General features: G+C 51.2%; 1 protein-coding gene and 1 long non-coding RNA gene across 5 annotated transcripts in view; one reads left to right on the forward strand and one right to left on the reverse strand.

The window, feature by feature from the left end:
- LOC140605600 (uncharacterized) overlaps positions 1-8,477 on the reverse strand; it is an 11,083-nt gene extending 2,606 nt beyond the window's left edge. The window contains exons 1-2 of the long non-coding RNA XR_012008227.1: positions 8,103-8,477; positions 2,754-2,878 (exon numbers count right to left, since the gene is read on the reverse strand). This is a non-coding gene — a long non-coding RNA (uncharacterized lncRNA). The remainder of the gene's footprint in view (positions 1-2,753; positions 2,879-8,102) is intronic.
- AKT2 (AKT serine/threonine kinase 2) overlaps positions 7,804-23,746 on the forward strand; it is a 50,522-nt gene continuing 34,579 nt past the window's right edge. For 2 of the 4 annotated variants that reach the window (XM_072777647.1, XM_072777659.1), the window contains exon 1: positions 8,272-8,445. The gene's annotated coding sequence lies outside the window, so the exon portion shown is untranslated. Of the gene's footprint in view, positions 7,943-8,271; positions 8,446-23,746 lie in introns of those variants that run through there. The other 2 variants (XM_072777648.1, XM_072777667.1) reach the window with 2 other exon arrangements.

A 23,746-nucleotide genomic window follows, 5' to 3' on the forward strand; every position in this document is an offset into this window, starting at 1 on the left:
GAGATATAATTCACATATCCATTCACTTATCTAAAGTGCACAATTCAATGACTTTTGTTATTCACAGAGTTGTGCATCTATCACTAGACTTTTAGGATTTTTTTCATTACCCCAGAGAGAAACCCCATACCCTTTAACCATCGTTCCCCAAGTCCTCCTAAATTCTGCCCTCCCCCACTCCAAGTGGTAACCACTAATCAGTCTCTATAGATTTGCCTTTTCTAGACATTTCATATAAATGAAATCACACAGTACGGGGCCTTCTGTGTCTGGCTTCTCTCAGCACATTTTTGAGGTTCATTCAGGTTATACCACAGATCTTCCATCATTTTCAAAAACTGACAAATAATGCAGCAATGTATAGATTTTTTACATTTTGTTTATCAAGATGATGGACATGTACATTGTTCCCACTTTTTGGCTATTATGAATAATACTGCTCTGAACACCCATGTATGAGTAATTGTGTGGACATGTTTTCATTCTTGGGTATATACCCGTGAGTTGAATTGTTGGGCTATATATTAATTTTATGTTCACCCTTTGAAGAACTGCTGGACTGTTTTCCAGGGCGGCTGTGCCATTTTACGTTTCTACCAGCGGTGTACAAGGGTTCTTTTTTTTTAATTTTTATTTATTTATGATAGTCACAGAGAGAAAGAGAGAGAGGCAGAGACAGAAGCAGGCTCCATGCACCGGGAGCCCGATGTGGGACTCGATCCCGGGTCTCCAGGATCGCGCCCTGGGCCAAAGGCAGGCGCCAAACCGCTGCGCCACCCAGGGATCCCTGTACAAGGGTTCTAATTTCTTCACATTCTCACCACCACATTGTCTTTTTGATTGTGGCCATCCTAGTGGGTGTGAAATGGTATCTTGTTACTGTGGCTTTGATTTGCATTTCCCCAGTGGCCAGTGACGTTAAATGCCTTTTAATGTGCTTACTGGAAAGAGCTTCCTTTTAAAGTAGCTGCTTGGCATCCCCCTGGTGTGGATATACCTTGACATACTGAACCAGTTTCTCACCGGGGACACTTGGTGGTTTCCAGGTCTTTTTTTTTTATCACAGCACCTCTTGCGTCCACCACAGTTTGCTTATGATTGGACATATCCAGAGGGCAAAATATACAGGAGTGCAATTATTTACAAATTTGAATTTACATCATTTGTGTATTGACAAGTAAATATTGAGAATAATCAGATTTGTCTGAGGGACATTCTAATTTTTCCTCCCTTCTTATTTTTTTTAATTTTTATTTATTTATGATAGTCACAGAGAGAGAGAGAGGCAGAGACACAGGCAGAGGGAGAAGCAGGCTCCATGCACCGGGAGCCCGACGTGGGACTCGATCCCGGGTCTCCAGGATCGCGCCCTGGGCCAAAGGCAGGTGCCAAACCGCTGCGCCACCCAGGGATCCCTTTTCCTCCCTTCTTAATGGCTAGCAGGTTCAGTTACCTCAGAATCCCCAGTCTACTTGATGTCCCAATTTTATTTTGGTCAAACCTTGCATAATTCAAGACAGACTTTGGCATAGACTTGACTATCAAGTTGAAGCAGGGGTTCAGAGCACAGAAACCTACATTCATTGTTTCATAGCTTTTCCCTGAAGCTGCCTTTTCTGCTTCTTCACGTTTGGTGCAGTGCTTCTAAATGACCAGTATAGCATCTCGTGGCCATCATTTGGCCTTCTTGGTGCTCTGTTACGGTTAAAGAGCATGAGCTCCACAGCTGTGTGATCTTGGTCAGGTCACTCAGCCTCTCTGTGCTCATTTCTTTACAATAAGATGGGAGTAATAGCATCTACCTCACAGGATGATTAAAGGCTTCACAGTGCCAGGCACAGTGTTGTCATCTAATTTTGTCTCTGAAATTGATGATTTTCAGGGAGGATTTTCAGCACCAACACTTAACTCTTTCATGACATTCTCATTGGTTACAAAGATAGCTTTTTGGGTAACTATTTTAATATAACTGTAAACTTTGGGTGCCTGGGTGGACTCAGTCAGTTAGGCTTCCTACTCTTGGTTTCAGCTCAGGTCATGATCTCAGGGTTGTAGGATCAAGCCCTGCATCAGGCTCTGTGATGGATGTGAAACCTGCTTGGCATTCTCTCTCTCCTGCCCCTCCCCACCCCCACTCCGTACTCCTCTCCTTCTCTCTCTCTAAAATAATATAATTGTAAACTTCTAGAAAAGTAGCAATAATGGTGCAAGGGGTTTCTCACATCTGAGATCATGACCTGAGCTGAAATCAAGAGTCTGATGTTCAAACAGCTGTGCCACTCAGGCACCCCTGATTTCTGTATATTATTTATCTAGGTTTGTTAATTGCTCCATTTGTCTTATCGTTCCCTCTTCCCTGTCTCCCTCTCCATGAGCGCACACACACCCACACACATTCCCATGTTGTGTTTTGAACCGTTTGAAAGTTGGAAAACATTATGCCTCTTAACCTCATACTACCTTAGTGTGTATTTCCTGAAAACAGGAAAATTTTCTTCCATAAGCACAGTGTAGCTATCAAAACCTAGACATTTAACATAAAATATTCCTCTAAAGAACCAGTTCATACTTCAGGTTCATAAATTGTTCCAATAATGTTCTTAATTATGGCCATCCCCCCCACCCCTGCCCCTCCAATCCAATTCAGGATCACGTGTTGCACTTAGGTGTCAGGTCAGTTTCCCTATAAACAGTGAATGTTTAAGTAACAACACAAAGGTCCCGCCCCCTTGTTTCCCGGGAAGGCTTGACACCTGCTAGTCAGTGGGAGTTCCCGCAGGGATGGCCAGCTCATGTGGCGCCCTCTTGTGGCATCAGCGGGAATAGCTTGTAAGCCACCGTGCTGGGCAGCTGTGAAAAAATTCCTCTTCGTGAGAACCTAAAAAAAAATTAGGTGATACTCATATTACCTCAATTTTTCTTAGTAATGTAGGAAATTATGTTTTAAGTATCTCACTGTTTCAAATCCATATACTTCAGCATAAAATTAGACTTTCTGTTTCTCAAATCTGGACCCATACATGTAAAGTCCATGGCCTGAGACATTTGTGGGAATGGATCTGTCCGCCACAGCGTTCTGGCACGTGGTATATAGTAAGAGGCCCTCCTTGGGCCTATGTTTATTTCTGCATGAGTAGAGGTATGGGGGGGGGGGCAGAGGAAGAAGCAGACTCCCTACTGAGAAGGGAGCCTGACATGGGGCTTGATCCCAGGACCCCAAGATCATTACCTGAGCCGAAGGCAGATAGCCACCCATGTGCCCCTAGCTTTAGCCTTCTTAATAAAAACCACATTCTGGGGCACCTGGTTCCCTCAGTCAGTTAAGCAACTGCCTTCTGCTCAGGTAATGATCTTGGGGTCCTGGGATCAAGTCCCATGTCAGGCTCCCTTCTCAGTGGGGAGTCTGCTTCTCCCCATAGCTTGTGCTCTCTCTCAAATAAAGTCTTTAAAGCAAAACAAAATGACAGTCAACAACTATTTGTTAACCCCCAAGTCCTAACTATGTGGTAGGCATTGTTCTAGGGGTGGGAACAGTGGTGCCCACCCAAGACAAGGTCTTCACCCTCATGGGCAAATTTATATTCTGGTTTGGGGAAAGCCAGCTACAAAATAAACAACCAAAATACTCTTTAGTGTTAAGTGCTAGGTAGGGAATTCAAATGTGCTCAGAAATAGTAACGGTGTGGCTTTTTGGGATTTGGGGTGGCCAGGGAAAGGATCTCTAATGAGGTGAGATTTCAACTAAGTTCCAAAAGGCAAGAAAGAGCCAGTCATGCACAGATCAGGATCAGGGAAGTATGTAGACCAGGCAAAAGGAACAGCAAGTAAACCCTGAGGTGGGAACAAGCTTGTGGTTTTGGAGGGGCAGAGGTTAGTGTGTCCAGAACATGGTGGTCAAGGGCAAGAGTAGCTTGAGATGAAGTTAGAGAGATAAGCAGGGGCAGCGCCCATGGGGCCCTGAAGGCTATGATGAGGCCTTTAGCTTTTATTTCACAGGGGATGGGATGTCATCTATGTATTCAGAGCAGATGGAAAAAGTGTTTGATCTTATCAAGAGTAGAAAAAGCTTCATCCCAAGGTTTGCATACAAGTGCATTAGCTTCGCATGTCCACTTAAACATTTTGGGAATCTCTAACGTGTTAAAAAGCTGAATGGGCATGATGCATGGTGTCTTCCATTTACAATTTTTGAAACAGAAACATATTTTATAAAAAGGAAACTGGAACCAACATTTACAGAATCCCTGAGGTTTATCTGTCCTTCTGCCAAACACTTAAAATTGCTCTAAAAGGATCTTCCCAAACAATAGCATCTAGGGTAGGGCTTAGTAACTTCTGGCTGGGGAGTCAAAGATATTTCAACATTTCTGTATAACATGGGAAACTTTTATTTATTTTTATTTTTTAAAGAATTTATTTATTCATGAGAGACAGAGAGAGAGAGAGAGAGAGAGAGGCATAGGCAGAGGGAGAAACAGGCTCGATGCAGGGACCCCAAAGCGGGACTCGATCCTGGGTCTCCAGGATCACACCCTGGGCTGAAGGCAGCACTAAACCGCTGAGCCACCCAGGCTGCCCTGGGGAAACTCCTTTAAATAAACACTTTTTTTTTTTTTTTTAAATAGTTCCAGACTCTTTGAGAATCTGATCAATGCTATGGACTTTCTCCCCCCCCCATGCTCTTAGGATGAAGAACGGGGTAAATCTGAGTCCTCCTGCTTGTATATCCCTCTGCCCATGTGGCAGAGAAGGTTCCTCCCCATGGTCAGCTCCACTACTGCCATAGACCCCCAGACCTTGTGGGAATGGAGGGGAAGTTCCCTGTTTGGGGCTACCAAGAGGTGTTTTTTGTTGTTGTTTTAAGATATCATTCATTTGTTAATGAGAGACATAGAGAGAGGCAGAGACACAGGCAGAGAGAGAAGCAGGCTCCTCTTGGGGAGCCTGATGCGGGACTCAATCCTGGGACCCCAGGACCATGTTCTGAGCCCAGAGCAGATACTCAACCGCTGAGCCACCCAGACATCCCAACCAAGAGGTTCTTCATAGCTGGTCCATGCGACTTGTCCAATCATCACTTGGAGTCCAATCTCTGACAAGGGTTGAAATATGCCCTAGAGCCTGATTTCTGCTCCATAGCAACAGAAGCGGATTTTGTGGAGATGCCCTCTCTGTCTGTCAGGGAAGGATTCTTAATCATTTTTTTCTGAATCAAGAAGCCTTTGGGCAACCTTCAGGGGAGAAGCTATAGGCCCATATCCCCAGAGGTGCATGTACAGCCCATGTTTACAATTACAGGCAGGGAGTTTGTAGAATAGATTAGAGGGTATAGAACAATTTGAGGTTTTAGAGTTTTCTCCTCAATCACCTTTGATTTGGAAATTGAGAGACTGAGGCCCCCCGAATGATAATTAAGTGGTTTGCCAATTAAGTGGTTTGCCAGGGCAGAAACAGAGCTATGACTTCCAATTTCCCAGCATGATATGAATTCACAGCAGACTCTTGTATCCGACACCTTGGGTTCAAATCCTGCCTTACTCTTAATGTGTCCTGGGACCTTGAGCAAGCTTCTTAAGTACTGTTGCACCTAACCTCCCAAGATGGTGTTGATGGCAACAGGATAGCCTTGGTGGGACTGTGTCAAGAACAGAATGTAGCCTGTAACAATTGCTAAGTAAATTTTATTGATACTGTTTTGCAATGAAGGAAGGCCAGAGAAGTGAAAGTTACTTTGACAAGGACACAGGAAGCAGGACCTATCTCCCAAGCCAGTGAGTGTTGTTCCCCCCCAGACTAGTGTTTTTTAGCCTGCAAGGCATGGCCCTTTAGTGGATCAGAGTCAGTTTAGCAGAGCCTTGAACAGCACTGGGGAAGAAAAAAATCTGAGTGCATGATACATACCAGTAAATAGTATTTGATGACACTTTCATACAAATATATATGTATATAGGTAAGTATGCCTATGTGTGTACTAGGTCGTAGGTTGAAAGCCATCATTTTTGAGGACTATTACCCCTTATGTAATAGTCATTTATTTTATTTTTTTATTTTTATTATTTTATTTTATTTATTATTACCCCTCATGTAATAGTTCATGTATTTATACATGAACACATGGGAGGTTTCAGTGAGATGTGTTGTAGTCCATCCCAGAAGGGGCAGGGATTCCACTTAGGTTGGGAAGACTCAGAAATAGGGGGACAGGGGCACCTGGATGGTTTAGTGGTTGAGCATCTGCCTTTGGCTCAGGTCATGATTCTGGGGTCCTGGGATCCAGTCCCATAATTGGCTCCCCACAGGGAGCCTGCTTCTCCCTCTGCCTGGGTTTCTGCCTCTCTGTGTCTCTCATGAATAAATAAAATCTTAAAAGAAACAGGGGAATGGGCTAAGCACAGAAGGGGGGCAAAGAGGGTATGCCACAGTAACAGTGAGTCTAGATTAATGGAAGGACTAGTTTCTAAAACAAATAGTCCCCATGAGCATACGCTGTGCCAAGACTCTTGTTGGGCAGTGTTAGCTCCACAGCAATGACTGAGCCGGTCCTGGTCTTTTCCCTCATGGGGCTCTCTGCACAGAGGAGGAGACAGACCCGTCACCAGACAGTAAGAGACTGAACTGGTCAGGGCTGTGGTGGGGGAGGCATTGGTCCGTCACCAACACTGTGCTGGGGGAAGCCCATGAGGAACACAGCAGCAAATTCCAAGCTGGAAAACACATTAGTTAAGGTCTAGTTCCAGCACAGGTTTACCTCTGAGGAAACTAAGGCCCACCTCCGAGGATTGCCTGCATCACTCCCTCAGACTTGGGTGGACCTACGACTCTTCAACTTTCAGCTGAGTCTTTACTACTGGAAGTACTCACTAACCAATGCATACCTGCCAAGCTCTGTGGCACACTGGCCCCCAAGTTCAGAAGGCAAGCCCTACCCAACCTTTGAGAGATTAGGGACTGGGAGACAGATGTCTCTCGCTGCCTAGTACAGTAGTTGACAAGTGGGCCAGGATCTGTGCATAGCTCTTTTCTCACAACGTGATCTTTCTTTCTTTCCTTTCTTTCTTTCTCTTTCTTTCTTCTTTCTTTCTTTCTTTTTCTTTTTTTCTTTCCTTTCTTTTTCTTTCTTTCTTTCCTTTTCTTTTTTCTTTAATTTCTCTTTTTCTTCCTTCCTTTCTTTCTGATTTTGTTTATTTATTAATGAGGGACATAGAAAGGCAGAGACATAGGCAGAGGGAGAAGCAGGCTCCCTGCGGGGAGCCAGATGTGGAACTGAATCCTAGGACCCCGGGATCACGACCTGAGCTGAAGGCAGACGCTCAATCACTGAGCCACCGAGGCGTCCCCCACCGGCGATTTTAAGGTCTTTTTAGGCCCAAGTGAACCCATAAGAAAACTATATCCCTATTTATTTATTTTTAAGGTATTTATTTATTCATGAGAGAGAGAGAGAGAGAGAGAGAGAGAGGGGCAGAGACACAGGCCGAGGGAGAAGCAGGCTCCATGCAGGGAGCCCGACGTGGGACTCGATCCTGGATCCAGGATCACGCCCTGGGCCGAAGGCGGGCGCTAAACCGCTGAGCCAGCCGGGCTGCCCTATACCCCTATTTAATTGCACATATATGATAAGCAGGTAGGATTAAGGTTTTGGAGTTACAGAATGTCTAACATATAAACTGTTCTATTTACATTTTAAAAAGTCCAATAGCCCAGTGACGCAGCTCTGTTTCCATTCTGCAGATACGGATACAGAGGCACAGAGAACGCTCAAGCCTTCTGTCTACTATCACGAGCAAGGAAATGCAAAGCTGGGTTTGGGAGGCTTCCGAGCCCGTACTCACCACGAGGGGACACGGAGAAAAGACAACTCTCCTAACCCCCCGCTCCAGGGCTCTTTAAGAGCCTCGGAACCCAGAGGCGAGGCGAGATCACAGTAAAGCGAGATCAAAGCGTATGTAAATAAGGACCAGGGGCTGCCGGGAAGTATCACAGCGGCGAGCCTTTAGGGAAAGCGGGCGTCAGAGTCCTGCTGCGCCTGCGCAATCCCGTCTCTCCGTTCCGTCCGACGCCTGCGCGTGGCACCTCGCTAACCCAGACCGACCCAAACTTGCCGAAAGTACGCAGGCGTCCCGCTCTGAATCAGCCGCTTGCCCTGCCTTGCGCCTGCGCTCTGGCGCACGCCGTGTTCATCTCTCGCTCTTTACGTCAGTTCCTGTTTGTGGCGGGAGAAGGCGGTATTTCCGGCCAGAGGGTGGGAGGGGGCGGTAAGCGGGGGCTGGGGGGAGGGGGCGGGGGGGCCGCGCCGCGCGAGCCGTTGGGCCTGGCTCGGAGAAGGCGTTGCCGCTGCCGCTGCAGTTGCCGCCGCCAGGAAACACAAGGAGCGGGACCAAGCGCAGCGTGGCGATGGGCGGGAGTCGAGCCCCGCCGGAGAGGCTGGGCGGCCGCCGGTGACAGGTGAGTGCGCCAGCGCGTGTCCCCGAGCGCCTCCCCCCGCGATGGTCGCGTCCGGACCCCCCGCGGCGCGGCGCTGGGCCGTACCACAAGTGCCCGCCGGGCGGGGACCGCGGCCCTCGAGCCCCCCCTTCCGGGACTGAGTGGGGGCGGCTGCGCGGGGGCGGTCGGACTACCCCTGAGGGGCCGGGGGCGGGGGCGGCTGGCCGTACCACTGAGGCGGCGCGGGGGGGCCACGCCAGAGTGCGGGGACCGAACCACTGAGGCGCTGGGGGCTGAGCCAGTGGGATGGGAAGGGAGCGCCCGCCCGGTGTGCGGCAGCTGAGCCATCGGGGGGGCGCGCCTTCCCCGGCGTAGGGGGCTGTTCCCGTTCGGGGCTGTGGGAGCGCTCCCTCCAGCGTGTTCTAGGGAGGTGGGGGGCTGCCGCCGAGGGAGCTGTACCAAGTGCGGCCGAGGCAGCGCCGTGTGGGTTATACCACTGGGGTGCTGCGGGGGGGGCATCCTGAGCGTGGAGGAGCGCCGTAGCAGAGGAGAGTTGTGGTGTTTGTAATCTCTGAGGGACGCGCGGCGGGGGCGGGGGGGCAGGCCCCGGTGGGTGTTCGGGGGAGTGTGGCGGAAAGGCTTTCGCCTCCGAGGTTGGTGGGTGGGGCTTGGGGGGTTACACGGAGCCGGAGGAGGGAGGGTCGCTGTTGAACTTCTTAATGATTTTGGGGGGAATCGGATGGTCACTGGGACTGCTGTCTGTCCCACAACCTTTTCATATTATTAGACCCTATCTTAAGGCGTGTGGGACCCTTTCTCAGCAAATGCTTTGTTTCTGCGGGCAGGAGAGGTCTTAGAAGCCTCTTAAGTTTCTGTGCTTTCAGCTCCATATTAGGGAGGGGAGGAGGTATTGAGCTTAGATTTGAGGAGCTGTGCCCCGGGTTCTGCTTGTTAAGACTTAGGAGGAAGGAGTGTTGAGAGGGACACCTCTCTGTCAAGGCAAGGTGACCGGGGACGTCTGGATCCTTGGGATTCTGAAGACCCCCTTCCACTCATTTGGGGGCTGCTTGGGCTCAGTAAGAGGCCTGGGCTGGAGTAAACAGGTCTGCCTTTCAACCTTGTCTGTCTTCCCCTCTCAGAGAAGCACGGGGGAGTTCAGTCCTGGCCAGACCTTGCTTGGCGATGGGTACAGAGGAGCCAGGCACCACTACAGATCATGGCAGTCTCCATCCTGGCCATGAGGCTGTTTGCAACTTCCCGGTTAGCTGTCCAGCCTCCCATCATGTTTACACTCCCCACCAGGCGATAACACTTGCTCTCACCATTAGGCGACAATGAGGCTGAGAGCTGTTTTCCCAGCTGTTCCTCTCTGCACGGGCCAAGGGGACTTGGGCAGGGGTGCCCTGTCCCAGCCCGAATCAAGGAGGATGGTTTCTCTGAAGGACTTAGGGTGGCCAAATCCCCCATGGATTTAGTTTCTTGCTGTGGTTCCTGGGTGGGTGCTTGGAGCCACTATCCCTGCTCCCTAGGCCGGCTCGTGACCTTGGCTTGCCTGGTAGCCTTTGCCCTGGGTCTGGAGTTCCCGGAGGGCTGGCTGCAGTCCCTGATTGACCCAGCTAACGTGGACTGGTGATGGGGTCAAAGGGGGTGGCAGATGGTTGCTTCTGATCCACATCCTTGGCTTCTAAGCTGACTGACTTTCCTGGCTGTGGTTCCTAGAAAACGGTCCTTGAGTCTCTGCAAGATGGTAGGGCTCTTGAATTTTTCTCCACTAGGGGTTAGTTTCTCTGGTCTCCTTATGCCAGTTTTTAGAAGGTTTGCCTGACAAGGTTAACAGGAGCAATAAAAACAATAATCATGAGACTGATGGCTGACATTTATTGTGTTCTGTGTGCCACATACTATTCAGGGTGCCTCACATTGATTAACTTGCCGAATATGTCCTAGAGCCGGAGGTACTGTTGCACGATCTCCGTTTTAGAAGGGGAAACTAGCACAGAGAAGCAAATCATTTCCAGAGCTAGGGAACAGCCAGCGTTTATTGGCCATCCACAGTATGTCAGGCGTGTAGCAACCCTTTCACACACGTGAGCTCATTTAAGTCTCAAAACACACCTTCAAGGTAGGTATGGTTGTGCCCATTTTATAGATTCCCATAAGCTAGGTAGGAGTGTGGTGCCCATTTTACAGATAAGGAGACTGACAACACCTGCTGTGAAGTGAAATGATTGATGTGTCACAGCCAGAAGTAGTATATGAACCCCTGGCCCAGTTTGGCCTCAGTGAACATCTTATCAACAAGTGACGAACTGAGGTAGTTGCTCCCAGGAATGGATTTCTCTCCATCTTGCAGAATGAGACATCGGGACTCAGGAAGAATCCCTTTGCCCTAAGTTCCTCAGACCCTAGGGGCAGGCTGGGCTTTGAACCCAAGTCAGCTTGCTCCTGGTGTCAGACATTCTTTGTTCCCCGGATCCCAAACTGCAGTGGGTCTCCGGCACCTCAAAGGCCCTGCACTGAACCCTGCTAGCCACACCCTTGGGCAATTCTTTCTTCTGCCCCTCCAAGCTCAGGGCTGCTGTGAGCACCTCTGCCGGCAGCCAGTCTAGTAGTTCTGGGTTTGCTGGTGAAACTTGGTCCCTCCTCAGAGTTGAGCCGGGATGTCTTTTAACCCAGTGCAGACTCTGTGCTGGGAGCCAGGAGAAAGCAGCAGTGGAGACATGCAGGGAGTAACACAGCTGGGGGTAACATGGGGGATCACTGTTCCAGCTTCCTGCCCATGGATTGTATGATGGGCAGGGTTTGGTGCTTTCACGTTCTGGCTGTGTGACCTTGGAGTACAGTGTTTACATCTTGTGCAGTGGGCTCTGAACAGCACCCACCTCAGACTGTTGTGAGGATGAAACGAGTTCATCCACGAAAAGCTCCTAAAAAGGTGGCTGACACCGTGCAGATGCGCACTCGGCAGTCCTGAGGGCATCCGTCCTACCCCATGCCCTACCCTCAGTCCTCTCAGGTGTCCGGGTCCAGCCACTGGTCCAACTGGGCCAGCCAGAATCCTGGAATCTGGTGTCCTGGTTTCTGACCTCTGTAAGGGGCTGCACCAAAGTGATTCAGAGCACGGGGTTCAAATCCAGCTCAAGCACTCCCTGGTTATGTGACCTTGAGCAGATTCCTCAACTTCTCTGAGCTTTCACTGTCTGTGTCAGGGGATGGTCATCCCCTCCACCCCCACCCCATACATTGTCCTGAAGGTTAAACGGGTTAATTTGTGGAAAGCATTTATAGCGTAACAGCCTCCAGTAAATGTTTCCTGTTCTTTTTCAGAAGAGTGCCTGACACACAGTGAGCCCTCAGGATATCTTAGCGACTGTAATACTTATTACTCCTGTTAGGATTTTGAAGGCCCATCCCAGGCTACAGAGCCTCGGCAGGTACCACCAGGAAGAGGGCCTAGCTGAAATTAGCATCTCCATTTTCCAGATGAGGAAACAGAGGTTTTGGAGGGTTGGGGCGGAGGTGGGGACATATAATCAAATAAAGGGTGGCAAGTGCAGCACCCAGGCCTCCTCATCCTCCCACACAGTTGCTGCCCAGAGCTCCTCCAAGGTCAGAACTCGAGCTCTTTTTTAGATGTCAGGCTCTGCTAAACCCCCTTGCTATATGTGCTTTTACTGAATCTCCACCACAGCCCCCAGGAGTGGCAGGAAGGGCCTTGACCCAGGTGAGAACAGTCCTTTTGAAGGCTGTGAGGCAGAAGGGTGGGCGCAAGCTGGGTGAGGAGCAGAAGTGCTCATGGGAGTGAGGGGCCCAGCTGTGCAGAGCCACCTGGGCTGGGGGGAGGAGAAGTGTGCATTGGATTCTGAAGATGTTGCAGAGCCAGAGGGTTTTGTTTAACCAGCAGCATTTGTTGAGTGCCTACTGCATGCCTGGCATTGCTTCAGGTGACAAGGATGCAGCGGTGCACTGGACAGAGCTGCTCCCTCCGTGGAACCGAGAGAGACAAACCAGATAAACCGTCAACCTGATGAATAAACAAGGGACAGGTTAAGAGGAGGTGCTAGGCAGTCAGTTAGAGTCAGGTGTGACTGGGAGCTTCCTTAGTTGTCAGGAAGGCCTCTTCACTGATCTCGGATTGGATCAGGTGGGCCAGGTGAGTGAGAAGGAACAGCCTTGGAGTGCGCTGTGTGTGGGGGGTGACCATAGTGCCAGAATTGAAAGCTTGGTGAGGTGCAGGGAGCTGCAGCATGGAGGAGACCCATGTGGCAGGGCAGGGTGAGTGAGGGGACACCAGGGGCAGAGGGCAGGCAGGGGTCAGAGCCTTGCAGACTGCTCTGAGGAACGGCTTGGTCAAATTTCAAGCTTCGGAAGGTGCCTTTTGCCAGAAGAGGTTCTCAGGCTTCTGCCTGGGGTGGGGAGGGGGGGTGTCGCTGGTCAGGGAGTTTCACATGCCTCCCACTTCCCCCTTGAGTAGAATCACTGCCTTAGAAACAGCGAAGGCGTGATGGTCGCCTCCCTCCTTTGTGGTTTTCACACCGCATTCCCCAGGGCCTGGGGCTGTTCCGTTTAGGGACAGATGGGGGAGGCTCAGCTAGGTGATTTGTGCTTATCCTTCCCCAACCCAAACAGCTGGGCTAATATCAAATAACAGTGCAGAACAATAGTAATACCTGAGAGAAGCTGTACGTGGCTGATTTGACCTTCCACGCAGCAGCGTCTGTGTTCCTGGTTGGCTGCTATAGAACTTGGAAGACCAGGCCTTATGGGCCTACTTTGTAGTAGATACAGGTGCTCAGCAAACAAATCTAGGATAGGAGATCAGTTTGTGATCAGTGTTATGAAAGCAAAAATGAAAGGAGGTCAGGGGAAAGAAAGTATGGGGATATTACTGTGTTTTAACTAGGATGATCAGGGAGGGCTTCCTGGAGGAGGTGACTTATAGGTAGGGATAGGAGTGCTGTAAAGGAGCTGGGGGAGGACTTGAATGAAGATACCTTAGATGGGGAAGGAATCAGCTCTGATTCCCACCTTGCAGAGGCCTGGAGAGCCTCCGAAACCTGTGCTGGGTCCCCAAACTAGCAGTGTTGGCGATGGGCTCTGAATTTGGGCAGAGTCTTCCCAGACCAGGTCATCATGGGTGAGGGTGGCTTCAAATCCTGTACCCGAGCCTCATACCAAAGGCTTAGTGTAGTAAGCAGAGGCTGGGCTGTTGATTTTGCTAGGCTTACTCTGGGCTGTCTTCCTGGAGGGAGTAGAGACCCTCAGAGCAAACTTTCTGGGGTCTCCAGAAATCCTTTGGGATGAGGGGATGGAAAGGAGTGTCTTTTTTTTTTTTTTTGGAAAGGAGTGTCTTTTGAAGTTGATCTGCAGGCCTCTGGAGGACCAACGAACACCCTTCCCTGGGCCTCTCTTCAACTTCCCAAGAGCTCTCAGTGGAAGGCTCTCAAACACCAGGCCTCTGGGCTGCACGGTGGGGTGGTTCCGTGGCAGGCTCTTCTGGACAACCAGCCAAGCAGCAAGAGGCCCAGCTAGGGGAGACAGCCCTGGGAGCGAAACCAGGAGGGAGGGAAGGAGGGAGCGGGTGTGGGAGGGGCAGGGTGGGGGTGGGAGCTGGGGCCTGGCCCCCTAGGGGGCAGGACCCACCGCCAACTCAGCACCCGCAGCAGGGCCTGGCTGTACTGGGTGCATGAAGCGGGGGCCGGTAAGCTGGGGTCGGCTGAGGGAAGACTACACATAGAGGTCCGTGCAGGAAGTTCCTCGAGCCCTGCCGCTCTGCCCAGGGAGCTCCTCTGCAGATGTTGTTTCTAAGGGTGAGGCCAGAAATCCAAGCCTGCCTTGGTTTGCCACCTCGTGGGCCCTTTCCGAATGGACTGAGGCGGCTGCCACTTCCTTGTCCCCCTGTGCCTCCCACCCACCCCTCTTGGCCCGAATTCAAGGGCTTTGTCATCGTGGGGGTCATTGCATAGTGGTCCCAGCTCACCTGGGTGTACACCCTGCTTCTCGCTTCTCCCTTAGTTGCCGTCGAACCCTGGGGGCCTATTTCTTCTCTTTGAGGTGCATTTTACTTAGCTGAAATGGGAACAACCCTACCAAGTGGGCCTGTAGGGAGGATTCAGGAATCTTATGTATTAGTAGGGGCCTGACATGGGGCCTCCTGGGAACGTGCTCAGTGGATCGGCCCTGCTGCAACTACTGGAGATGGTAAGCTGGGTCAGGGTGGGCATCTGTGAGCAGACGAGGGGCTCTGGATACAGCCAGCCTGGACTTGTTGGTTGGTGGAGCTGCTGTGTGTTTGGAGCCTTGGGAGGAGGTGGCAGGTGGATCAGCTGAGGTTCCTGCCGGGGAGGGCTCCCGACAGGAATATTAATCACACCCACCATCAAGCTCCCTCTCAGCCAGACATGGCTCTGAGCAGCCTGTGTGTGTTAGTTTGGACACAGCAGCCCGTGAGGTAATAGTCACCACCATTGGTACTTAAGAAACTGAGGCACTGGGGGATCCCTGGGTGGCGCAGTGGTTTGGCGCCTGCCTTTGGCCCAGGGCGCGATCCTGGAGACCTGGGATCGAATCCCACATCGGGCTCCCGGTGCATGGAGCCTGCTTCTCCCTCTGCCTATGTCTCTGCCTCTCTCTCTCTCTCTCTCTCTGTGACTATCATAAATAAAAATTAAAAAAAAAAAGAGAAACTGAGGCACAGAAAGCTATGTAGAACGTTGCGTTGTTATCCAGAGCTAGCAGGGTGGCCTTTCTGTGCCTGGCCCTGCTCGGGGGCCTACTGTGCTGCTCTCACCAGTCCTCACCAGACCTCGGAGCTCAGCGCAACTCTTCCTCCCAATTCATAGATGAGCGAGTAAAGGCCCAGGCAGGTTATTGGATTTGCCCAAAGTCACAGTGTTGGTGGCCCACAGGAAATTAAAACCCAGCTCTATCTGGGGTTGAATCTGCCTTTTTGAGACTGGTTCTTCTGCCTCCGATCAATGCCATGGCCACTGTTTCTGAGGTAATTACTGTTGTCGTTTTAAAGATTTTATTTTTAAGTAATTTCTACACCCAATGTGAGGTGCGAACCCACAACCCTGAGATCAAGAGTCACACACTACTGACTGAGCCGGCCAGGCACCCCTCATTACTGTTGTTCTAATGATCCCTTTTGCTTTCTGTTCTCCAGACAGAGCTCACATGAAGTAGGCCTCAGTTCTGGAGATGACTGGATTAGCTCCTGCTTGAGAGATGGAGTACAGCTGCCTCTCTCCACCCCCAATGCCCGCAGAGCCCTAGCCTTGACCAGCCCCTTCCTTCCTGAGAGGCCAGAAAGCAGGATTGAGGGTTGGGAGGTATCCCCTGTCCCCTGCCTTGCAGTCTAATTCCTGAATGGCCCCTGGAGCCTGCCCTTGACTATTTTTGGTCATTTGGGTATTCCATTCTTCTACCAGATAACTTAGTGAGGACCTACTATGTGCTGTGTATGTCAGGGAGTTTCACCCAGTCTACCGGAGGAGGCAGAGAAGTAGCGTTTGTCTTATGAGTGCTTGGTGTGACAGAGGAAGGGAACAGACATCTGACTGGACTTGGCAGGAGGGGCACTTGGGGAAGGCTCCTGAGGCGAGCGAGGCATTCAGGGCTTGACATGAAAGCCCAAAGGAACAGGCTGGGCACGGGTGAGCATAGGTAAAGGCTGTGAGGTGGGGTGTACCTCAGTGTGGTGACCCTGAGTACATACCACTGGAGCTCAGGGAGCTAGGTCAGTACAGATGAGGGTGGCAGGGCCTGGGTCTGGCAGGCAAGTCTGTGCTTCTCAAACTGGTGTCCAAAGACCTAGATGGGGAGAGGGGTGGTGTTCCTTTTATTTTTTTATTTTTTTTAATTTTTTCGTTTTTTATTTATTTATGATAGTCACAGAGAGAGAGAGAGAGAGGCAGAGACACAGGCAGAGGGAGAAGCAGGATCCATGCACCGGGAACCCGATGTGGGATTCGATCCCCGGTCTCCAGGATCGCGCCCTGGGCCAAAGGCAGGCGCTAAACTACTGCCCCACCCAGGGTTCCCTGGAGGATTCCTTTTAACCAGCTAGTGACAGTATTAACATAGCTGCCACTTCCATGGCTCTGACTAACTCAGGCTCTGGTTGGCCCTTGACTTTGGAGTTTGCCTTTGTGTAATTGCTGCATGTTTTCCCAAGCTCTGGTCTCATCCCCAGCTATGCTTGAAGCATGTTTTGTTGGGTCCCCATGATGACCCTGGATTGTCAAAAACAAAACAAAAACCCCACAAAAAAACAAAACATCTTTTGAAATAACATAAGCATGTGCTCGGGTTGGTATCAGAATCCTGTTTTACAGATGAGGACACTGAAGTTCAAGGAAGCGGCCTGGGCATCTGGAAGTAGTAGTCGGAATTTGACTTGACCAGCACTCGGGGTGTGGATTTTGGCCTCTGAGCCCTGTTTCAGTTCCCTGGGCTGAGTGGGTCAGGTTGGGAGTGATGATATCACGTGGGAGCTTCTCCTTGGCAAGTTGGGTTGATCCAGACCTTTGGGTTCCCCTTGGGCTTATGAGCACACCCATGACCCTCACCTCACCTTACTCCTCCTCCTGCCTTCAGCCTCCTGGGGCTTCATCAGAGAGAGCTCTGTGGAGGTGTACTTCCCATATGCTAGCCCTAGCCCTGTGGGGCTATTTGAGTTTTAGTTAATTAGACTTAAATACAAGTAAAGATTTAGTTTTTTAGTTGTACTAGCCACTGTAGCTACATTTCTGTTGTTACAGAAAGTTCTGTTGGCCAGATCAGCCATCTGCACCCACCTGCTGTGTGATCTTGGGCATGTGATTTCTTCTCTCTTGGTCTCAGTTTCTTCTTCTGACGAATGGGACTAGTAATAACATCTACCTCCCAGGGTTGCTGTGAGGATTAATATGAGTCCAGACCTGGCACATTGTGAACACTCAGTGTTAGCTGTGGGTGGGACCCTGCCTGCTTCCTTCTAGGTGCCCCAGGGATGAGATGGAGACTCACACCACCAGACCCTGCCTTAAAACTGCTGACCAGGGAGGCAGGCAGGTGAGGATGTGGAGCAATGCTGGTGAGGGAGGAAGCCCTCAGCCAGATTGGAGGGGCCCTGAGTGTGTGTGTGCATGTGCGCAGGTGTGCAGGAATGTGTTTGTGTACATCAGGGGCAGCCCAGGCCTGCAGGGCATCAGGGATGGTAAGGGATGGCTGGCTCGGATGTGAGAGGGGGCTTGGTCTCTTGAGAGTGAGGGCAGGAGGAGGTGGAAGCAGCTCAGGGCCGGGATGGATATGATCCAGTTTCCTCTGCCATGTCCTGGGTGCCTAGCATTGGGTACTCCCTGCATCCTTCCTGTCCTCAGTTTTCTCCCTTGGTAAAGTGTAGGTCCAGGTGAGCAGGAGGTGAGAGAGGCCAGTGCATAGGGCTTTTTCTGTGGACAGCTGCAAAAGGTGGTTATGATGCAACCTCTGCCTCACTGGGGCCAGGAACTCTGCATCCCCCTGTGCCCCAAGTATCCCCCTGTGTATCCCTTTCTGTCCCTAAGAAATAGCCACGGCCCTTAGAGTGGCCTCCTAGGACCTGCCCAGATAGCAACCCCCCCCACCGCTTCCTCTGCACTCCCTGGGCCTGGGGCACACTCCTCCTCCCCTGACCCAGTGACGCCTCATCTCAGTGAGAATTTCTGCTTATATTTCACCATCTCAGTGAGCCTTTCCCTGACCTCCCTGGATAAAACCAGAAACACTCACCCCTTCCCACATATCTAGTCCTCTGTGTGCTGCTTTTCTCCATAATGTTTGTCATCTTCTCTTCCAGGATGTAATTTGTCTATTCATTTAGCTTTATTTTAAGGCCTGTCCACCCTCTCTCTGCCTCGCCCTTCCCCCCATAAACTCCCCTAGGGCAAGGAGTTCTGTTTTGGTCACTGCTGCCTCCCTGGTGACCAGAGCAGTGCTGATGCAGCATAGGTGCCATATTTGCAGAATGAATGAATGCAGGATTTTTTGACTTTATTGACCCAACTCTGACCTTGAAAACTATGATTGTGTTTGCTCCACTAACCTGAATTCATGGAAGCTCTGGGCCTGGCCCTGTGGTGGGGACACAGTGGGGACCAGGACACTCCCCATCCCTGCCTGTGGAGCTCCCCATCCAATGAGGGAGGCACCATTACCCAAACAACTGTCCAAGTGACAGCACATTAGAGGTAAGTGCCACAAGAGGACACTCATTGTGGAGCAAGGAGCAGTCCCTGAGGAAATAAGGATTTAGCAGGTGAAGATGGATGAGCAGTGTGCCAAGTGCGGGGCTAGTACATGCAAAGGTCTTGGGGCATGAGAGGGAGAGAGAGCGAAAGAGCAAGGAGTGTTCAAGGGACCAGGAGAAGGGAAACGTGTTTGTGTGTTGGGGGGGGGGGGATGCATTGCTGATCGACAAGGCAGGAAGATAAGCAGGGGCTCCTTCAGGTGGGCCCTTGTCTCCAGGAAGGCCTTGGATGTGATCCCCAAGCAGGGGAGGGACAGCGTCAGAGCTGTGTTTGGAGGGTCTCTGTCTGGCTGCAGCCTGGTGTACTCGGTGTGTTTGGAGCCCATGGCCAGGCCGACTCAGATATTTGATGTGATTTCTATGGGTATGTAAGGCCCTGGGAGTTGGGCTGAGGGGGAAGGTGTGGGGCGGGGGTGGCAAGGAAGAGAAGGAAATCTGCTCTGTGCTTATTTTTGGCCCAGTATCTTTTGCAGCCCGCCTACATCCTCAGCCTGCTCCCGGGCCTACCTGCTCCGAGTAGACAGATGGGGCAAATGAGGGGACCGTGTGCTCTTTAAGAGAAAAAAAGTGTTGTTAACTCTGCCTTCCCACCAAGGAGGTGGAATAGGTAAAAATTCACGTGTTACCAAAACGTGCAACGTGGGAAGCGGGTCCCCCCCCTTCATCCCGCCTCCCCCTAGCAGAGGGAATCACACCTGATAGGTGATGAACTCTGAACTGGCGGAGTTCAAAGGTGGATTAGCTCCTTTGGTCCTCACTGCAGCATGGAGCAGCATACTGTTCCTATCTCTAATGCGTGGCTGGAGAGCTTCAGGGGAGGGCAGGGGAAGCCATGTGCTGGGGCTCCCACAGCAAGTGGCAGAGCTGAGGTGGAAGCGCATCTGGTTCCTGAGGCAGCCCTGGCTCCTGCTCCCATGGTTCTGCCTCCCTTGGCACAATTCTTTCCACGCAGGTGACATTTAAACACTCACTTCCTCCTGGTCTCCGGCCCAAGACGTTCTTCCCTGAAGATCCATTGTCAGTCGGATCCGATCCGATGACTGCTTTTCTGAAGAGGATGCTGTGGGTGACATTTATACTTGGGCTGTGACGAGCACGGCCAGCTCCTGAGCATCCACGGGCGAAAGAGCCAGAATCCAGGCCCTGTGCCCTGTACCCGTTTGTGTGGTGGGAGAGGATGTTCTGTTGAGCCGTGAGCACACCAAATGCCACTGGCCAGGTCGCAGGCGGAGGCTGCTTCTCCTGGGGAGTGACCCCCCCATCCAGGACCGGGTGTTCATGAGCCCCCACTGGAGGCACTGCTGGCCTCCCCGCTTCACAGAGGGAGAGGCTTGGAGCCTATAAAGCTGGGGAGCTGGGGCCTGGCTCCTAGTCTGCCAGACTCCAGAGGCCGCGTGGCCGCCTGCCCCCCGCCCAGCTCCGTGCTTCCTGGTCTGGCGACTGGCACCGGTCACCACACTTTGTGATGTAGTTGCTTCACTAAAAAGAGATTGTAAAAGTGCCTGGGAGGGTTGAATTCCCACGTGCAGAGCACTTGGGTGTGCCTGGCCTGTGGTAAATGAGACACAGGCACACAGGCATTTGCTCCCTTTTTTGAGTGTGGTCATATTAACTGTTGCTAGATGCCAGAGCCCTGGGGCGCTGGCATTTCGGTCCCTTTTAGTCTCTCACGTTTTCATCAAGTGGACCCTCAGAACAGCGCTACCCAACCAGGGCGTGGCTCTGCCTACAGGGGACCTTTGGTCGTGGGTTTTTTTTTTTTTTTTTTAAGATTTTTAAAAAAGATTATTTATTTATTTATTTATTCACGATAGACACACAGAGAGGGAGGGAGGGAGGTAGAGACACAGGCAGAGGGAGAAAGAAGCAGGCTCCATGCAGGGAGCCTGACGTGGGACTCGATCGTGGGACTCGATCCCGGGACTCAATCCCGGGACTCCAGGATTGCGCCCTGGACCAAAGGCAGGCGCCAGACTGCCTGGGTGGCTCAGCAGTTGGGTGTCTGCCTTTGGCTTAGGGTGTGATCCTGTGGTCCCCAGATCGAGTCCCGCATCAGGCTCCCTGCGGAGAGCCTGTTTCTCTCTCTGCCTCTCGCTCTGTGTCTCATGAATAAATAATCTTTAATTAAAAAAGATTGTATTTATTTTAGAGAGTGGGAGAACGGGGAGGGGAGGGAGAGGGACAAGCAGACTCCGCACTGAGCACAGAGCCTTAACTGGGGCTCATCCTGCAACCCCAAGATCATGATCTGAACCAAGATTAAGAGTCAGATGCTTAGTTGCCTGAGCAAGCCAAGGTGCCTGTGTGAGGACTTTTAATAGTCACAGCTCAGGAGAAGGTGTGCAAGTAGAGACCAGGGATGCTGATAAACCTCCTCCTGCAAGACTTACCCGGCCCCAAATAACACTCGTGCTGAGACGGAGAAACCCCCTCCTTAGAACTTCTGTGCGGTGGCGTGAGCATTTTCTGCAGGAGAAATTCCAGCTGGGGCGGTTGCCACTTTTTTAACTTTGCTAAAGTGCGCTCACAAAGCACAGGACCAGTTCCCAGAGCTGCGGATGGCAAACAAGGGAGCTCCTTCCCTCTCCGCTTGCCCAGCACACGCGTGCCTTTCCTCCCAGATTCCTGCAAGCAGGTGCTGCTTGTTGAAGGACAGGTTCCTGTTGTCTTTGCATTTATCTCCTGAGCACGTCCTCCTCAGGGAGTAGGGAAGGCGAAGGCGCAGATTAGAGGGCAGGCCGGGAGGCCCCTGAGGGGTTGCAGCGCAGGCAAGGAGCCCCACCCCACTGTCTCCAGCTACAGGAGCCACAGAGCCTCCCCTCCTGCCTCCCTTCTGCCATCTGTGCTGTCTGGCATAGAAACCAGGTCAGGGAGAGGGGGCCAAAGGAAAAAGGGACCTGACAAGTGGCAAGAAAAGGAATCTGACTTACTCTGAGCCTGATTCTGGGTGCAGGGCTTCAGTCTGCGCATTCATTCCACAGATAGCTTTTTATGGGCCCACTGTGTGCCCAGCACCATGTGAGGCTCAGAGGATTCCAGCCAGAACCCCTGCTCTTACCTTGCTGACATCGTAGTGGGGAGAAGTTGACAATAAGTTGCTAAGTAAATACGTAGTCATGTGAGCAATGATAAATGCTTACAGAGAAAAGATAAGAGGAGGTATGGAGAAAAATAAAGGGTAGGGCAGCCTGGGTGGCTGAGCGGTTTAGCGCCGCCTTCAGCCCAGGACGTGATCCTGGAGACCCAGGATTGAGTCCCACGTCGGGCTCTCCCTGCATGGAGCCTGCTTCTCCCTCTGCCTGTGTCTCTGCCTCTCTTTCTCTGTGTTCTTATGAATAAATAAATAAAATCTTTTACAAATTTTTCTTTTTTTTTAATTTTTTTTTTTTTTATGATAGTCACACAGAGAGAGAGAGGCAGAGACACAGGCAGAGGGAGAAGCAGGCTCCATGCACCGGGAGCCCGACGTGGGACTCGATCCCAGGTCTCCAGGATCGCGCCCTGGGCCAAAGGCAGGCGCCAAACCGCTGTGCCACCCCAGGGATCCCACAAATTTTTTTCTTTAAAAAAGAATAAAGGGTAAGCAGAGGTAGAGTGGGTGCTCCCTTTTGTCTACTTAGGAAGGCTTCTCGAAGAAAGTAACATATGAGCTGAAGCTGAAGAAAGTAAGATGGGGCCCCTCAGATACCTGGGAGCATTCCAACTGAGGGGGCAGCAGGTGGCCTGAGGTAGGGATGCCTGGTGTGTTCGAGGAGCCAGAGGAGTTGGCACTGCCAAAATGGTGTGTATTTGGGGAAGTAAACAGGACCATGTGGACCTCATACAGTCCTGAGGCTCCTGTGAGAACTCTGGCTTTTATTCTGGGTGAGATGGAGGCATTGGGGGGTTTGAGCACAGGAGGCATGGGCTCAGACTCAGGTGGTTACAGTGTCCTAGAGGGATAAGGACAGAAGCCCTAGAGCTCAGTGAGTCTTCACAGCCCTCTCTCCCCCTCAGGAACCACATAAGCCTAATTTTACAGAGAGGAAGCCGTTTTGGAGGGACCCTGTCCCTTCCCAGTGCTGTCATGAGGACACCCCTGACCCTGGCCCCCCGTGGCCCTGCATCTTCCTATAAGTTGCCTCTCATGGATCTGACTCCAATACTGTGAACTGAAGCTTCTGAAAGAGCTGCAGCTTGGAGTCTATTGAGTAGTTAACTAATACTTATGTGATAGGTGGGAATACAAATGTCTTTTTTTTTTAAGATTTATTTATTTATCCATGAGAAACACACACACATAGAGAGAGAGAGAGAGAGAGAGAGAGAGGCGCAGAGACACAGACAGAGGGAGAAGCAGGCTCCATGCAGGGAGCCCAATGTGGGACTCAATCCCAGGACTCCAGGATCACGCCCTGAGCTGAAGGCAGACGTTTTAACCGTTGAGCCACCCAGGCATCCCTACAAATGTCTTAAAGAAGTTTTAAAATAAATTATTATAGAGCGTTTGAGACCTAACGATAGAGTAAGTCAGTGACACCCGTGTAGTCAGCAGCTATTTAAACAAATAAAACTTGCCAGAGTTGTCAGCCTCCTCAGGGACCCCTGTCTGGTTGCCTTGCCCCATCCCTGCTCAGAGCTGATCACTGAAAGCAGTGATTTCCTTTTCTTTTCTTTTTTTAAAGATTGATTTATTTGAGAGCAAGAGTGAGAACGAGAGAGAACAGCGGGAGAGGGAGAAGCAGACTCCCTGTAGAGCAGAGGGTTCCATGTGGGGCTCGATCCCAGGACCCTGAGATCAGGACTTGAGCTGAAGGCAGACATTTTTTTTATTATTAAGATTTTATTTATTTATTCATGAGAGAGACAGAGAGGCAGAGACCTAGGCAGAGGTAGAGGCGGCTCCCTGCAGGGAGCCCAATGTGGGACTCGATCCCAGGACCCCGGGATCAGGACCTGAGCCAATGGCAGATGCTCAACTGCTGAGCCACCCAGGCGCCCTGAAGGCAGACACTTAACTGAGCCCCCCGAGGCACCCCCAGAGAGCAGTGATTTTCATCCCAGCTCAGCTGT

Source organism: Canis lupus, chromosome 1, assembly GCF_048164855.1.
Source record: "Canis lupus baileyi chromosome 1, mCanLup2.hap1, whole genome shotgun sequence".
NCBI lineage: Eukaryota > Metazoa > Chordata > Mammalia > Carnivora > Canidae > Canis > Canis lupus.